A 15,551-nucleotide genomic window follows, 5' to 3' on the forward strand; every position below is an offset into this window, starting at 1 on the left:
TCTGTTGCTACGACAACTAACTTAGCCACATCCGCGAGGATATGGACAATTATGCCAAAGCAGGGATTCTCAGCCTGGAGTCCCCGTGCCACGCTGCCGAGTAAATCTTCCAAATCCCCCCTTGGCAGCATGAAACACAACATGAATTGCACCAGAATTCACATCCTGTTCTAGGGAAACACCTGTAAGAGGTACCACAAACGACTCACTGATGAATGCTGGAAACCAGAATAAATTGCCGCGGTGCATTATTATGGCACGAACCATCTGGAGGGGCCAGAAGATTCATGGGTCATGCCTCAGATCACAAATGGGGAGCTGCTGATATTTGCAAAGGAAATGACCCTGCCGGTCTCGTGTTCTCACAAAGCAAAAGCTCTAGCTGGATCCAACATGTCACCGCAGTTGCTGGCAGGGAGTTTGATTTCAGGTGTGGAATGAATGCAATTCTCCATTCTGTTATCCATACGATAAGCCGGGAGCCTGAGAATATCGCTGTTGGTGATTCTAATTGTGCTGTTATCTGAATTCTCAAGGTGATTATTGAAGGGTTTGAGATTCCCACTTGAGTTCTCCTGAGAATCCATTTGGGGTGGAAATTGAATCCCTCCGCTGCCTATTGGGTCTTCATGGGTTAAAAAAAAAATGCCACCATTTTTATTTTAGGAAGCTAGGCAAATCTCCCCACCCCACCTTAAATAAGGAAAATGCCATCTGTAAAAAGGCAAAAAAGTCAAATATACGATGCGCAAACAAATGACTCTCACTTCTGTTTTGAAAGCAATATGGAGTCTGAAATGGAAAGGCAAACCTTCTTCTGAAGACGCTGTCCGAGTGTGGGCATGGGCGTGGGCACGTTTGTGTGTGCCCAGGGAGATGGAGGGCAGATTGGAAACCACTGGGGGGCACAGGGTGCGGGAATTTGGAACTGCTGCTCTCCTGTGCCTTTTATCCTGAGGTGCTAAATTTTAGCACAGCAGTATTTGTTCCTTAATTAATGATTAAACAAATTCAATTCATGATTTAACTTAATTAAACAACTAATGAATTTGTGTATGTAGGGAATCATTAATGTGGTGTCTGAGGCAGGCCTCTGGGGCATGGTTAACTCCGTTCTCCACAGCTCAGTAAATAGTATCTGGTATATACACATGTCTCTTCGCTTTCTACGCCACACCCCTGCTACGGAGTTTCTCCATTCCGTGCAGGGTTAGCTCTACGAACAGATGCTATATGCATAGATTACCCTTTATGTCTCAGGATAATTTTTCTGGTACATTTGCTAAGAGATCTATATTTGGAAATGTATTTCCAACAGTGGCGATCAGTTTGGTTATTTGTTAAAAGCTATTGAGGCCTATCATAGAACTCACGGACCACTCATTTGAGGAGGACAAAATGCAATCCGGTTATATTTTTAGATATATTCTCTTTTCATTTCAAAAGCACAATGGCATCTCAGAAATCTAACCTAAAGGCCACTCTGTGAAATAGAAAATTTGAAAAGAAGCAGTTTTCATGACTTTCAAGTGGACACCCTTCCCCTGGGATGACCAGATGTAGCTTTCTCTCTGGGGTTAGAGGTAGTATTTTGGAATAAACAGAAGAGAGAGAAGGTAGGAGGCAACCAACACACGTCAAAGTTTAATAACTGTCCTGGGCTTTGGATTCATTAGCTCATTGGGAGGTTTTCTGTCTTGTACTTCAAGGATTTGAGATTTTCAAGGATTTGAGCGGGGAGGCAGGGCCTAGAGAGATGAGGTCACTTGCCCAAGGTCACCCAGCTAATAACACAGTGGAGCTGGGGAAGCTTCCGTGTCTGTCTGTGTCTGGGCTACGCCATCCATCCAAACGGCGTCTCGCACACCCCTAATTGATAGCTTGGGCTTCTAATGTCCTTGACAACAGTTTGTTTTCTAACGTAGGAAAACATTTCCCTTGGAATCTCATCGATACTATTCATTTGCTTAGCAAACCATTCTATCGCGAGTAGTGCCAAGGAAAACTTGACTGATCCCCTGTCTTGATTATCACTGACTCCAAATTAGGAAGTCCTAGTGAACGAGGAGGTTACCCTGTAAATCTGCAGAAGAGTTATGGAGGCCCCATACCTGGATTATTCTGACAGCACAGGCCCAGACTTAGAGCAGACCTCTAATGAGAAAAAGCGGAGAGAAATCACCAGCGTCGCCATGGGAAAAGCAAAGCTGGAGGCTGTTCTCTTCCCCCTTTTAATTGGGGAAATGCATTGAAGCAACCAACGTGGATGCTTTAGATCACTCTCTGAATATCCACATTTTGGGGACAACGCAGCACTTTTTTGCATCCTATCCGGACGAATTAGAGGATCTCCTGGGAAGGCCTCTTTATGCTGACCTGAGTCTTTCTCCGCAAGCACAGAGCCTCAGCGAGACCAAATGGATTAAAATGAGCCTATTTCAACACACTCCCGAGTCCATATTTATTGATCAGTCCTGGACTGATTTCCTGAACTGTGCCTTTTTCTTGAACAGGCTCATGGCACATGCAATGTGAAATATGGCCTTAAACAACAGCCACTGAATTCACAAGACACGGAGTCTAAGTAGTATGGGTCCTTCTAAGGTCAGTGGGTGACGAAAGAGGCGTGGGTCATGGAGAGGAAGCCTCAAAATGTCCATGTCCTTACCTCTTAGTGGGATCAGTAGGAGTCTGTTTAAGAGCCTGGACAATCCCTAAGAACGGAGGCCCTTGGGTTTGAACTTCCGGAAAGTGATGTGTTAGGTGGATTAAATCTTGTCATGAGAAGGCAGGGCAGGTCAGAATAGAAATAGACCCTGCTTCTCTCCTCACCTTCCAAACTCCCTTCCTAAGGAAGAGAAGCAAACGTCAAGTGCTCTAATATGGTCTGATTCTGGACGAGGGTAAGAAGGAAACTCTAAAGAACACTGATTTGTCCTTGTTCTTCAGCTCATGAAATGGTTGGCTTTACATTCAAATGCATAGACTTTGGAGTTTGTTAGCATTCAACCATTCCTTTTGGAGGACCCAGAGATAAATCGCTTTCAAGTCTTAGGACCAGGAAAACCTGCATCCCTGAGTAACAACTGGTTTGTTTTCATTTCACACACACTGTGACTCTGGAATCTGATCATATTTCTCTCTTGATTTGTCTCTTAAGGAGTTTGGAGCAGGCTTTCAAACTCAAATCATGTTTTGGTGAAAGCCCTCTCCAGAGTGGTGCAGTGCATAACCTGCACAACCATTCATGGGCGCCCAGGGAAGAGACAATTTCCCCCAGAGGGTCCATTCTGTTTTTGGATGGGATATACTTAACTTCCAAAGCCTGGGATTCTTCAGGGACAATGGTCCCAAACAATTTGATACCTGACTTAGCAAGGGCCACCTATGCTTTTCTTCCTCTGCGATTTCTGTTTGAAATTTAGTGTAAACAGTTGGGAGAAAGTTCTAAATATAAAATGGCACCCTTGTATGTCTTCTAACAGAGCCCAAAACTTGGGTAATTCTGTCTTCATTCATCCAGTTAAATTCTTAGAAGACAGCACGGCACCCCCTCTGTTGGGGCGACCTTCTAGTGTCGATTGCCGTATTTTCCCCACTCACTGTGTCTGTCCCTCATGGAGATGCCAGGGGTCAAATGCCGTTCCTACTCAGCTCCCCTTACAGAGATTTCCATGTCAGAAAATTCCTTCTTCAGTTGCTGAACTCATCTTCTCCTACTTTTTCCTAAGCACTCCCCTCTTTGTCCATAATAAAAGGAATACTGACCTCTTTGAGTTACCTCAAGGAGTCCTATCTCCTGCTTACATTAACAGAATGCATGTCATGTTCCCAATGCCAAACATGAGTTGGTCCCAAGATGACCCGCTCATACAATCCTGGAGCTTCTTCTAAAACTTTCCATACTTAGTAAACCAAAAGTGCATCCTTGTTATTCGTATCCCCAGAAAGCATCTCAGAGTCCACACCAAATTCATCTGTTTTGAGGATTCTTTCCTGCCCATACTAGACGAATAATCCAAATCCAAACACGAGGATAAAACATGTGGGAGCAAGTGGTAATTTAACAGCAAAACGTTGATATTACACAGACTCCTGAGGTTTGCAGCTTTAAGTATAGGGATTTAAAAGTAGGTATGTACTTAGCAGGTGTCTTAGAGAGGGGAGCCCTGATACTTAGCAGGTGTCTTAGAGAGGGGAGCCCTGATACTTTCATGTTTAGGCAGGAAATGCATTGATGTCACCTGTGTTTTCCTTCTCCATCTGCCTAGGTTTGGGGTTGAAGGATACAGGTGAGTAGACTCCAATCGAGCAAGCAGCCATCCAGTTGCAGAGAACGTAGAAATCCCAGCAGTGTGATGCAGACCGTCGGAGCATTTGAAGGCAGCATTCGGTTAGAGCTGCCTTGGGGGTCTGTGACCCCATGCCCTCACAGTAGAACTGAGACCCCTGTGTCAGTAGAGGGGCTAAAAGGAGGGAAAGGACAGGAAATCAGCAGGTGGGACACTTCCGGGCGGAAGAACATTCTTGCACGATGCGTGCAGCTAACCTACTTGGGCGTGTCCATTACAATATGGGCATATGGTGCTTCCTGGGATTCAAGATGCCCAGAGAGGGCCGTTAACCATTAGTGGCTACCGAAACAAGGGAGGAAAACAGTATCTACTTTTTCTTTGTAATTTATCCAAGCATAAAGGAATATGGCGCTGTGGGGCGCTATTACCTTTTTTCCATTTCCACTTCATTAAGAAACCGGTTAGAGTGGAAGAGAGCCAAAGCATAAGAGACTCTTAACAACTGAGAACAAACTGAGGGTTGACGGGGGGTGGGAGGGCGGGGAGGGTGGGTGATGGGTATTGAGGAGGGCACCTTTTGGGATGAGCACTGGGTGTTGTATGGAAACCAATGTGACAATAAACTTCATATATTGAAAAAAAAAAAGAAAGAAGCCAGTTTCGGGGCGTCTGGGCGGCTCAGTCAGTTGAGTGTCCTACTCAGGTCCTACCCGTGATCTCACCGTTCATGGGTTCGAGCCCCGCATCGGGCTTGTGGCTGTCAGCACAGAGCCTGCTTGGGATCCTGGGCTTGGGCACCATGGGCTAATGTCAGAGTCTCTGCTGTCAGCCTATGCTCAGAGTGAACATCAGATATCATCTTTATCAGTTGCGTTTTGAAGGACGTTTGCCTCCTCCGTTATGCTATGCCAAACGCCACGTGCTGCTGTCCTCGCTCTGTGTCGCACGGTGCCGTGACTCGCCATCTCGCGTGCTGCTCTGGAAGTCCTGTGTCCCGAATCGGCTTTCCGAGAACAGGCACCGCCACTACATGCGAATCCATGCGGCTTTCTGGGATTGCTGCTTATGTGTCACAACAACGGTATGGAATGGCCCTGCTATCACCCCGTCTTTGACAGGCTTCGTGTGACACGGGGGGAGAGCCCGATAGGTCCAAGTCAGAGCTGAGACGTAGACCCGAGGGGCTGAGGGCAGCTCCTGCCTTCTTCTTAATCACATTCTCTTGATCATTGTACTGGCTTGTGGTCCTGGAAAGAGTCCCATGCTAGACCTTTATGTCAGACAAGTGACTTCCTTTATAAAGTTTGAATTGAAAACAGACCCTCCATTTGGAATGCACACGGAGGCCAAGATTTTCCTGCGTAACTCTTAAGACTTTTGCTGGTTATGGAGTGCCTGGGTGGCTCAGTCGGTGAAGCGTCCGACTTCGGCTCAGGTCATGATCTCACTGTTCGTGGGTTCGAGCCCCGCGTCAGGCTCTGTGCTGACCACTCAGAGCCTGGAGCCTGCTTCGGATTCTGTGGCTCCCTCTCTCTCTGCCCCTCCCCCTGCTCGTTCTCTCTCTCTCTCTCTCTCTTTCTCAAAATAATAAATAAACATTTAAAAATTAAAAAAAAGAGTTTTGCTGGTTAAACTCATCCCACACGGATGGCATGGGGACCATACACTGTCCAGGACGAGAGTTGGGCATCCAGAAAGAACTCTAAATTCCAGTGCTTCTTCTCTTTGCTCTCTTTTCCCTGGGAGGAGGATGTTGTATTCTGTGCAGTGGATATCCAAGCACCTTAATGTGTTTGTTCTAAGGCTTTTGACTCATATCAGGTGTCTGATTAATATCAACAGAGACGATGACGGTGATGACGACAACAACGACGATGGCCTGGATGGTGACGCTGAGTCAATTCCACTTAGCCCTCCGGAGATGAGACTGCATCTGAGGTCCACGCCAGGACACCGTGCGTGCAAACGGTACATGTCTCTCGGAGCTCCTGCGTGCCACAGCAGCGCGCCTCCTGCACAGCCCAGCTCAGCGAGGTGACGACGAGACATCTGTTCGTGTGAACTTCTAAGTATCAAGGTTGACGCATAACACGAGCGCCTCTGAAGCTCTGCTTCATACTCGCGTCAGAGGGCAACATCCAGCAGTTAGGTCAGGCGACACCTAGTTTGCAAGAAGAACGTGTATTCCCAGCTGAGCCGGGGGCACAGCGGGGCTCATCCTCCCTGGCGAGCCACCATCGTGTTTATGAACATATTCAGGGAGGACAGTGTCTTTCTCTGGCTGAGTTCAGCTCGGAGTGAGTGAGCCGGCCCAAGGAGACACAGTGGGTCCCAATGTGTTTTGAAAACTCTCTTTCAAACCCCCCTGAATCTTGAGTTTGAGGAAATCCATTCTGATGGAGGAAATCCGCATCCGTGTTCTGTGATAAAACCATGAAGCTGGAAAAGGTTGCTCATAAGGCTGTAACTCACCCCATCCTGGTCTGGGCTCCTTTCGTGATCTGTGCTTATTTTATTGATGGGAGAGGAAGTTCAGAGGTTGTTAGTGTCAGAAACCAGACCAGTAACAACAGCAACCAGACAGGTCAGACTTCTTTTCACACCAGAACCCCGGAGACTTCCTCAAACCCAAGGAGGCACGTACGACCAGTTCTGCCTCCAGCATTTCCAATGTGGCCAACATGTTCTACGGAAACAAGATGTTTTGGAAACAATTCAGAATTTCTTATTTAACTTCAAAAGGTATTTAGACATAATTCTCCTCAACATGATAGTCTGGTGTGAGATTAAAACCATATATTTTATTTTATTTATTTATTTTTAAAGTGTATTTATTGATTTTGAGAGACAGAGAGAGTACAAGTGGGGAAGGGCCAGAGAGAGAGGGAAAGAGAGAGAATCCCAAGCAGGCTCCACACTGACCGCACAGAGCCCGAGCTTGCGAACCGTGAGATCATGACTCGAGCCAAAAACAAGAATCAGACGCTTAACTGACTGAGCCACCCAGGTGCCCCTAAAACCAAGTATTTTAAAATGAACAGAAAAACCCATATGTTGGTAGCACATTATAAATAAATGGTTATCTATGATGGTTAATATTAATGCGCTATACCATAAAGAACCATGCTGAAGTCAGAGGTCTACACCACATAATAGTCATGATGTTCCCATAATACTCATTCACCATTTCAATATATTAGAGAAAACATATTTTTTTTTTCCTGAATTATAGCTCTGGAGTTCTCTGACTGCTTTGAAGCCTGGTTTATAAATACCAGCTTTTGGTGATGCAGCTTCTTTATTAAGGACCTAACAAAAGACGCTAACCTACACAGTGATTTCTACCAGTAGAAGAAAAGGAAGCCTAAATTCATTGCACACCAAGGGAAAAATTCAACGGTGCTTTCAAAGGAGTGCAGCTTAATTACCTCGGGACAGGGAAGCCAATTTTTTTTGAAAAATTAAGAGGGGGCAGACAAAATGTTTGTGCTTTCTTTTCTCTTCATTTGATGTAGTTTTGATGAAAAGATTGAGAACTGTTGATGAGCAGGGCAGAAGCAAAGGTAGCAGGGCTCGGGTGCTCCTCCCTTCCTGTATTTGATTATGTGAAATGTGTCAGAACAGTGCCCTTGTTGGGCTTGCCAGTAGCCTCCAAGAGGTGGCACATAAATCCCCGTTTATTATTATTATTATTTTAGAGAAACGAGCCTTCCATTGACCCATGAAGTCATAGAGTGAAAAAGAAAAGCACATCCTTGGGTCGGGTTCCATGAGTAATAATTCCAGTGGGGATGTGCTGCTCATTGGCGTTCTCCTGTTGTTTTAGTCCTGTTACTTGAATAAAATTGTTTTTTAATTAAAAACACTTTTTTTTTCAAAGTGTAGTCATTTTTGAGAGACAGAGCACAAGCGGGGAAGGGGCAGAGAGCGAGGGAGACACAGAATCCGAAGCAGGATCCAGGCTCCGAGCCATCAGCACAGAGCCCGACGCGGGGCTCGAACCCACGAACCATGAGATCATGACCTGAGCTGAAGTCAGATGCTTAACCGACTGAGCCACCAGTTGCCCCTTAATAATTTTTTTTTTTTAATTAGGGCAAAAGCTCTGATTTTTAAAGAAACTGCCAAGTCTCTCTCTGTTTTGTTTTTTGTTTTGTTTTGTTTTGTTTTGGAGAGAGACAGGAAAAACGGTTAGGAAACTTTGGGGCCTGCTGCCTGATTTTGAGAACCCTGATTCCTTTTGGGGTAGTTGTCCTTTGTGCACATTTCCATTTTCAAACTGTCCAGGAGGGCATGGCCTGGTGACGAAGCCTGTGGCTTGGGAGTCAGACAAAAGTCACAGCACAGCTCATTTTTTTGAGAAAGAGAGAGAGAGAGCTCAAGGAAGGGAGGGGCAGAGGGTGAGAGAGAGAGAATGAATTAAGCAGGCTCCACACTCAGCACGGAGCCTGATGCAGACCTTGATCCCACATCCCGGGGATCACGACCTGAGCTGAAATTAAGAGTTCGACGTGTAGGGGCGCCTGGGTGGCGCAGTCGGTTAAGCATCCGACTTCAGCCAGGTCACGATCTCGCGGTCCGGGAGTTCGAGCCCCGCGTCAGGCTCTGGGCTGATGGCTCAGAGCCTGGAGCCTGTTTCCGATTCTGTGTCTCCCTCTCTCTCTGCCCCTCCCCCGTTCATGCTCTGTCTCTCTCTGTCCCAAAAATAAATAAACGTTGAAAAAAATTAAAAAAAAAAAAAAGAGTTCGACGTGCAACCGACTGAGCCACCCAGGCGCCCCACTGGGACTATGTAGCTCTAATATTTTGCTTTCATTCCTAGCCTGCTGCACATTTTCATCATGGATGGGCACCGGATTTTATAACATCCTTTTTCAGCATGACTTGAAAGGATCACGTGAACTTCCTCCTTTAATTCATTAATTTCAGTCAATCACGTTATTATTTTTTGCAGTGTTTGCATTTCTAGAATAAAGCCGACTTGCTCACAAAGAAGAATGACCTGGTCACTCGTTTAATACAGTATTAACTTTAACCAGTTAATAGTTTATTTAGGGTTTTAGCATCTACGTTCAAATAAGAGGCTCCTTAAGTACACCAAAGACAGCCCAGCTAGGAGTGACAACAGTGATGGTCATACAAAAGGCTAATGGGTCCGAGAAGAATATCCAAAGGTTAAATGAATTTCTCATGCTCAGAAGACGTGGACTCGGTATACTGCTGTCTGGAATCACCAGGGGGAACTCTAGGCATCCTTTGGATGAATCTTCATGGAATTTTCTGTGCATGTTGTTACAGGTCACCTCCAGGGAAGATCCAAAGCAATTCAGGGGTAAAGGAATTGCCCTGTGAATGAAGCAGATGAAAAGTTACGTGTCGGTCCAGAAATCAAAAAAGGAATGAGTCAGGATATCATTTTTTAAAAACTGCTGTAGACAAACATGGGCCACTTGAACATGAATGTAGATACTGGACGGTGGCGCGTGGGGGCAGATTTGCTGCACGTGCACCTAGAGGAAGTGGGTTAGAATCCTAGGTCTTTCGCTTGTCATAGGGATTCTTACGCTGGACTTCGCTTTGCGGGGAGACAACAATTCCAGAAGTAATAGGTAAACTTTCCTGGGGTCAGATTCTGTAGCTTTCATTAAAAAGCCAAGTGTCCCTGACTTACTCATCGTTAGACTTGGGTGTGTGACTTTCCATGGTCCGACCTCCCTCTGGCTGCCCTCTCTATCAAGGAGGATGGTCAGTCCCAATTACTTCAAAGACGAGATGTGGACTCAAATTGTAAAAAGTCAAATATAAGTGTATATGCACAGAAGGACTTGTTTTAAGAAGAAATAAATATGGCAGGCAATAAAATCTCCCAGACCATTTACCTTGAAATCAAGCTTCTGAAAACATTCAACAAATATTTAGATAAACTGAGGCATCCAATTGTAGAACAGTAGGGTTGTCTCATAAAATCTACGCACACATACATATTCTTTCCTCCACAAATCCCACTGTTATCACTACCAAAGAAACTGTGTTGGGCTGGATTAACCTTATCCATCAAGCATAGTGTTATGCTAAAGCTAACATCTCAGCAAGGCTTCCTGATTTGTTAATAGCTGAATAAACACATGGCTTTCCTTTAATGGAACACATAAAGAAGCTGCTGGAATTGTAGCACATAGAGCCATGGGAAGATAAAAAAAAAGGTTACTTTTTTTCTGAAAGTTTATTTTATTCATTTAGAAAGAAAGAGAGAGTGGGGGAGAGACAGAGAGACAGAAGGAGAGAGAGAATGCCAAGCAGACTCCGTACTGTTAGCACGGAGCCCAGGGTGGGGCTTGATCTCATGAACCACGAGATCATGACCTGAGTGGAAATCAAGAGTCGGATGCTTAACGGACTGAACCACCAGGGTGCCCCAAGAAAAGGAGAATTTAAATAGCAATCTCCCTTGCTCTGGATTTCATATCATTCATGTTTCCCATTTGATCCCATGTGGATTGGTTGCTTGAGGTTCTTTTAACTCAGAACCCTCACATTTTGAAGGCTGAGCTTTGTTTCTTATCTAACTTGTGGGTTTCCTATTGGAGCATACAAAGGCTAGATCATTCCACCTTGGGACTTGGAGAGATCAGATAAGGTGGTCTCCATGAGTGTAACATGTTTCTCAACTGAACTAAATTACAAAATTCTGAACAATCAATGGGAATCAAGGTAATGGTGATAATGTCTCCTACTTTTTACAATCTTACTTTGCAATTCTTCGAAGGAAATTCCATTGTATGAAATGGTCTCATCTCAGCTCCCCAAATAAAATTGATCGTAGATGCGCCAAAGTAGAATCATTTTGAACTACTAGGGGCCAAAATTTTCTCCTATGTGATTGTATGACTGGACAATGGTAAAGTGGATACTATGAAAAATTCTAAGTGCGGTGAATATTGAGGCTTACAGGGGAGGCAATCACTTATACCAGAAGACAAGGAACTTATAGAATCAAAAAGAATAAGTTAATGCGATATCAAGCCAATGGAAGCATTTTATTAGAAAGTAGGGATGTACACCTGTCAGAATGGCTAACAACTCAGGCAACAACAGATGTTGGTGAGGATGCAGAGAAAGAGGATCTCTTTGGCGTTGTTGGTGGGAATGCAAGCTGGTGCAGCCACTCTGGAAAACAGGATGGAGGTTCCTCAGAAAACTAAAAATAGAACGACCCTACGACCCAGCAATTGCACTACTAGGCATTTATCCAAGGGAGACAGGTGTGCTGTTTCGAAGGGGCACATGCACGCCCACGTTTATAGCAGCACTATCGACAGTAGCTAAAGTATTGAAAGAGCCCAAATGTCCATCAATGGATGAATCGATAAAGAAGATGTGGTATGGGACGCCCAGGTGGCTCAGTCGGTTGAGCGTCCGACTTCGGCTCGGGTCATGATCTCGCGGTCCGTGAGTTCAAGCCCCGCGTCGGGCTCTGTGCTGTGCTGACAGCTCAGAGCCTGGAGCCTGCTTTGGATTCTGTGTCTCCCTCTCTGTCTGCCCCTCCCCCACTCACGCTCTGTCTGTCAAAAATAAATAAACATTTAAAAAAAAAAAAAAAGAAGATGTGGTACAACATGAACGTCTGTTGAATGGTTTCTAAGTGCCACGCACTAGCCTGAAGGTGCACTAGCACTTCATTCAATCTTCCGTTATTGGTCTCATTTTACATAAAAGGAAACTGCGACATTAAAGAGAGATTTCACTGTCCACAGTTTCCTCAAGTGCAGGGCCAATATTGAAAGTCAAGGTAGTTTGACTCCCGACGTTACGGTCTAAGATATGTTTGCATGCAAATCTTCGGAGTACCAAATCAGATGCCCAAACAAAAAAGGTTTATGTGACCCACAAGATGTCAGGCAGTTACTGCAAATGGGAACTTTCTGATTAGAAACCATAGACAAAGATGAATCCTGGTCTGGTTCCTTGAAATTGAGCCTCTTGTCTTCAGGGAACTGAGTTCCTATGTCCTTTCTTGCTCTTGTTTCCGGATGAGTGGACAAGTCAGCAAAGACCTCACTGTAGTGAAGTTATGAAAAAATACAGAGTCAGGCCCGAGGCAAGAATGACTAAAGAATCACCTGATCCATTGGAATGTCCCCTCATTCTGACACATTTATGCCTGCATGACAAGAAGCCATCTGAATGCTGATGGCCATATCTGAGATGTTCAAGCACAAAATGCACATGTCCTAGGACCCCATTTTAAAAGGAGATTTGCATTATGTCTAAGAAAATGCTGCTTGGAAAATATGCATACAAAAATGTGACTTAAACTCCTAGCTATGTGAGAGTACAGATAAATTTTTTTTCTGTTAATTTCTTTTTTTTCTATCCTAAAATTTAGGTAATGCGTGTAACAAAACTGGTAGTTTTAAAAACCAATTGAACAAACAAATGTTAAGTGTCCACTATGGGTGAGACATTTTGCTAAGAAATTCAAGACACAGCTGGTAAACTTCAGGGACCAGACCTTGTTGGTCTTCACCATCTCTGTGGACCCGCTGTCCTGGATTGGCACTGAGTAAGGCCACATAAGTATTTGTTTAATAAACAAATGGAGAGAGACTCATCCACAACAGAGAAATTAATATTTTATAGGTGTTGTGATAGAATTATACACAGTGAAAGCAAGGAGGGGAAAATTCACTGGTGGGTGGGTGGGGATGAGTGTTGTGAACTGGAGACTCTAGGATGTGATGCCCGAACTGCACCTTATAGTAAGAGGTGAGGGGAGTTAGGAGGGCATGACGCCCAGAGGGTGAGTAGGAAACCAGAGGGAGGAAGCCCATCATAGTCAAAGGAAGCTGGATGAAAACAGCCAGGTGCCAGCCAGCTCAGGGTTGTTAGAAATAGCTAAAGGAGGAGACAGAGAGAGAACAAGAACATTGCAGGGAAATGAAACTTCTAGATTAGCAGGAAAAGTCAACATTGACTTTTTTGCAGATGAAAAGACCAAGGATTACAGGCAAAACAAATTAAGACCATGAAATAAAATGACATGACAGGTGCAGAACATGACAGAATCAACAGATTCAAGAAAACACAAGAAGAAAGGAATTATGGACCAAATCTGAACAAAAGGTATTCCTGTAGAAACTCTAATTAAATGCTATCTCCATTTGCATAAAAATGGCACAGATCCTTCTTTTTGGGTGGTAGTTCTGAATGGTTTTAATGGACTTCTGGCTTACCTTTTTTTCCCCCTAAAATAACTATGCACCTTATCACTATGTCTTTATTAAGAATATACTAAAGAGGACATAAACTCATAAATAGGTTGTAGAGTTATATAAATATTTAGTAAAATGTTTTTAAAATGCCAGCCTAGGAAGTTACAGAGAGGGAGGGAGGCAAACTATAAGAGACTTTTGAATACTGAGAACACACTGAGGGTTGATGGGAGGTAAGGGGGAGGGGAAAGTGGGTGATGGGCATTGAGGAGGGCACCTGTTGGGATGGGCGCTGGGTGTTGTATGGGAACCAATTTGTCAATAAACTATATTTAAAAATTAATTAAAAAAATAAATAAAATGTGTGTCTTAGGAAATAAGCCTTATTTATCTAGGTTATTAAATCATTATTCAATGAATAAAATCTGATTTCCAAATTAAAAAATAAAAGTAAAATGCCAGCCTAGGGATTCAATTCATTTCTCAATAAATACTGTTAACATGTAGCTAGTGCAGTAAGTATATTAAAAAGAGAAAGAAAGAAAGAAAGAAAGAAAGAAAGAAAGAAAGAAAAGAAAGAAAGAAAAGGAAAGGAAAGAAAGAAAGAAAGACAGAAAGAAAGGGAAAGGAAAGGAAAGGAAAGAAAGAAAGAAAGAAAAAGAAGAAGGAAGGAAGGAAGGAAGGAAGGAAGGAAGGATGAGAGAGACAGAAGAGGGGAGGGAAAGAGGGAGGGAAGGGAAAATGAATCCTTCCAGATCTTGCTATATGTGCAGACAGTAGACTGACCTATAGGCAAGAGCAGGACTCAATGCTCCATCAAGAACTTTGTCTCAACAAGCATTATTTACGTCTGGGTATTCTATCCCTTATTGCCACTCATTGCGAAATAACCTGAAGTCGTGTGTTAAAATGAATCAGAAGAGGAATGAAGGGACTGTCCATGGCCATAACTAGAAAGAAAGGAGCCTCGAGGTCACTGAGAACGGTCGTCCATTACGGTCCCACAAATAACACGTAAATCGATAGTCCTCCTGAAAGCCCGCTGCTAATACGGGGAATAATGTCCCCACCTGGAGCAAGAATTTCAGTAGCAAACGTTTTCTTTCCTTGAAGGACGTTACATACAGACCCTTCCAGAGAATCTGTGCTGTCTTCTCCCCTTTTGGTAGAAGAAAAAAAAAAAGGGTTCAAAACTACTATAATTTCATCGTAAGCGCTTCTGCTCCAGTTTCTAACTTCGTGTCCTTTTAATCTTAATTACCTTAATCGGCAGCCACGCCTGTGTCACCGGTGCCGCACAGACCCTCTTCTCCAACCCCACGTGCAGCCTTTCTGGCAAATGCAGAGCATGTCATTTTCTGGGTGAGTAACAGGCAGCCGGGCACGACGCAGTCAGTCGCTGAATTTTATGCCGCTGCAACTTGTTTAATCAAATCGAGGCAGATATGGTTGATTACATGGACAAAAAGCGACTGAACAAACACATTTGTTCAGGAGTAACTAAGCATTAGATAATATTATGTAATGCGGAAGGAAGTAACTCCCTGGCTTAATGTTACGGTTTCCATGGCAACTGCATCAGTGGAGGGTGAAGGAGTTCAGAAATATTGGTTTCTTTCCGCGCAGACGTGGAGTATCTACACGCACATGATGCTTTTGGTGTCTTTAGAAAAGTATTCCGCTCGTTAGGGAGTGATCTTAGTTATTAACAAGTGAAAATACTGGGGCTATAATCTTAGAGTGAAACAGGTTGGCATTGCATTTCCCAAGTTCTTTAGGGACAGGAACGATGCTCAGGTTGATAGAGGGAGAGGGCCACATGAATTTTACATGTGATGGGGTGTATTCCAAACACAGCCGCCCTCCCACGTAGGCTCTATGAGCCAAGGATGGTTTTTTTTTTCCCCTTCCTTTTCCAAAAACAAAGGCAGCGATGGTGACAACAAAAGGGGGAAGTCCCAGTCAAATGATGAACACTGCAGAGGGTGGCGGTTCCTGCGGAAAGCAGAAAAGATAAATTACGGGAGGGGAGGCAGAGAGGAGG

The 15,551-nt window shown here is 44.2% G+C and overlaps 1 long non-coding RNA gene across 1 annotated transcript; it reads right to left on the bottom strand.

The window, feature by feature from the left end:
• Positions 1 to 9,315: 9,315 nt before the first annotated feature.
• Positions 9,316 to 14,987, bottom strand: LOC123591065. The gene is made up of 2 exons (XR_006709100.1): positions 14,769 to 14,987; positions 9,316 to 9,641 (listed from the first exon to the last, which is right to left on the bottom strand). It is a non-coding gene; the product is annotated as an uncharacterized LOC123591065 (long non-coding RNA).
• Positions 14,988 to 15,551: the final 564 nt, after the last annotated feature.

Source organism: Leopardus geoffroyi, chromosome B4, assembly GCF_018350155.1.
Source record: "Leopardus geoffroyi isolate Oge1 chromosome B4, O.geoffroyi_Oge1_pat1.0, whole genome shotgun sequence".
NCBI classification, from domain to species: domain Eukaryota; kingdom Metazoa; phylum Chordata; class Mammalia; order Carnivora; family Felidae; genus Leopardus; species Leopardus geoffroyi.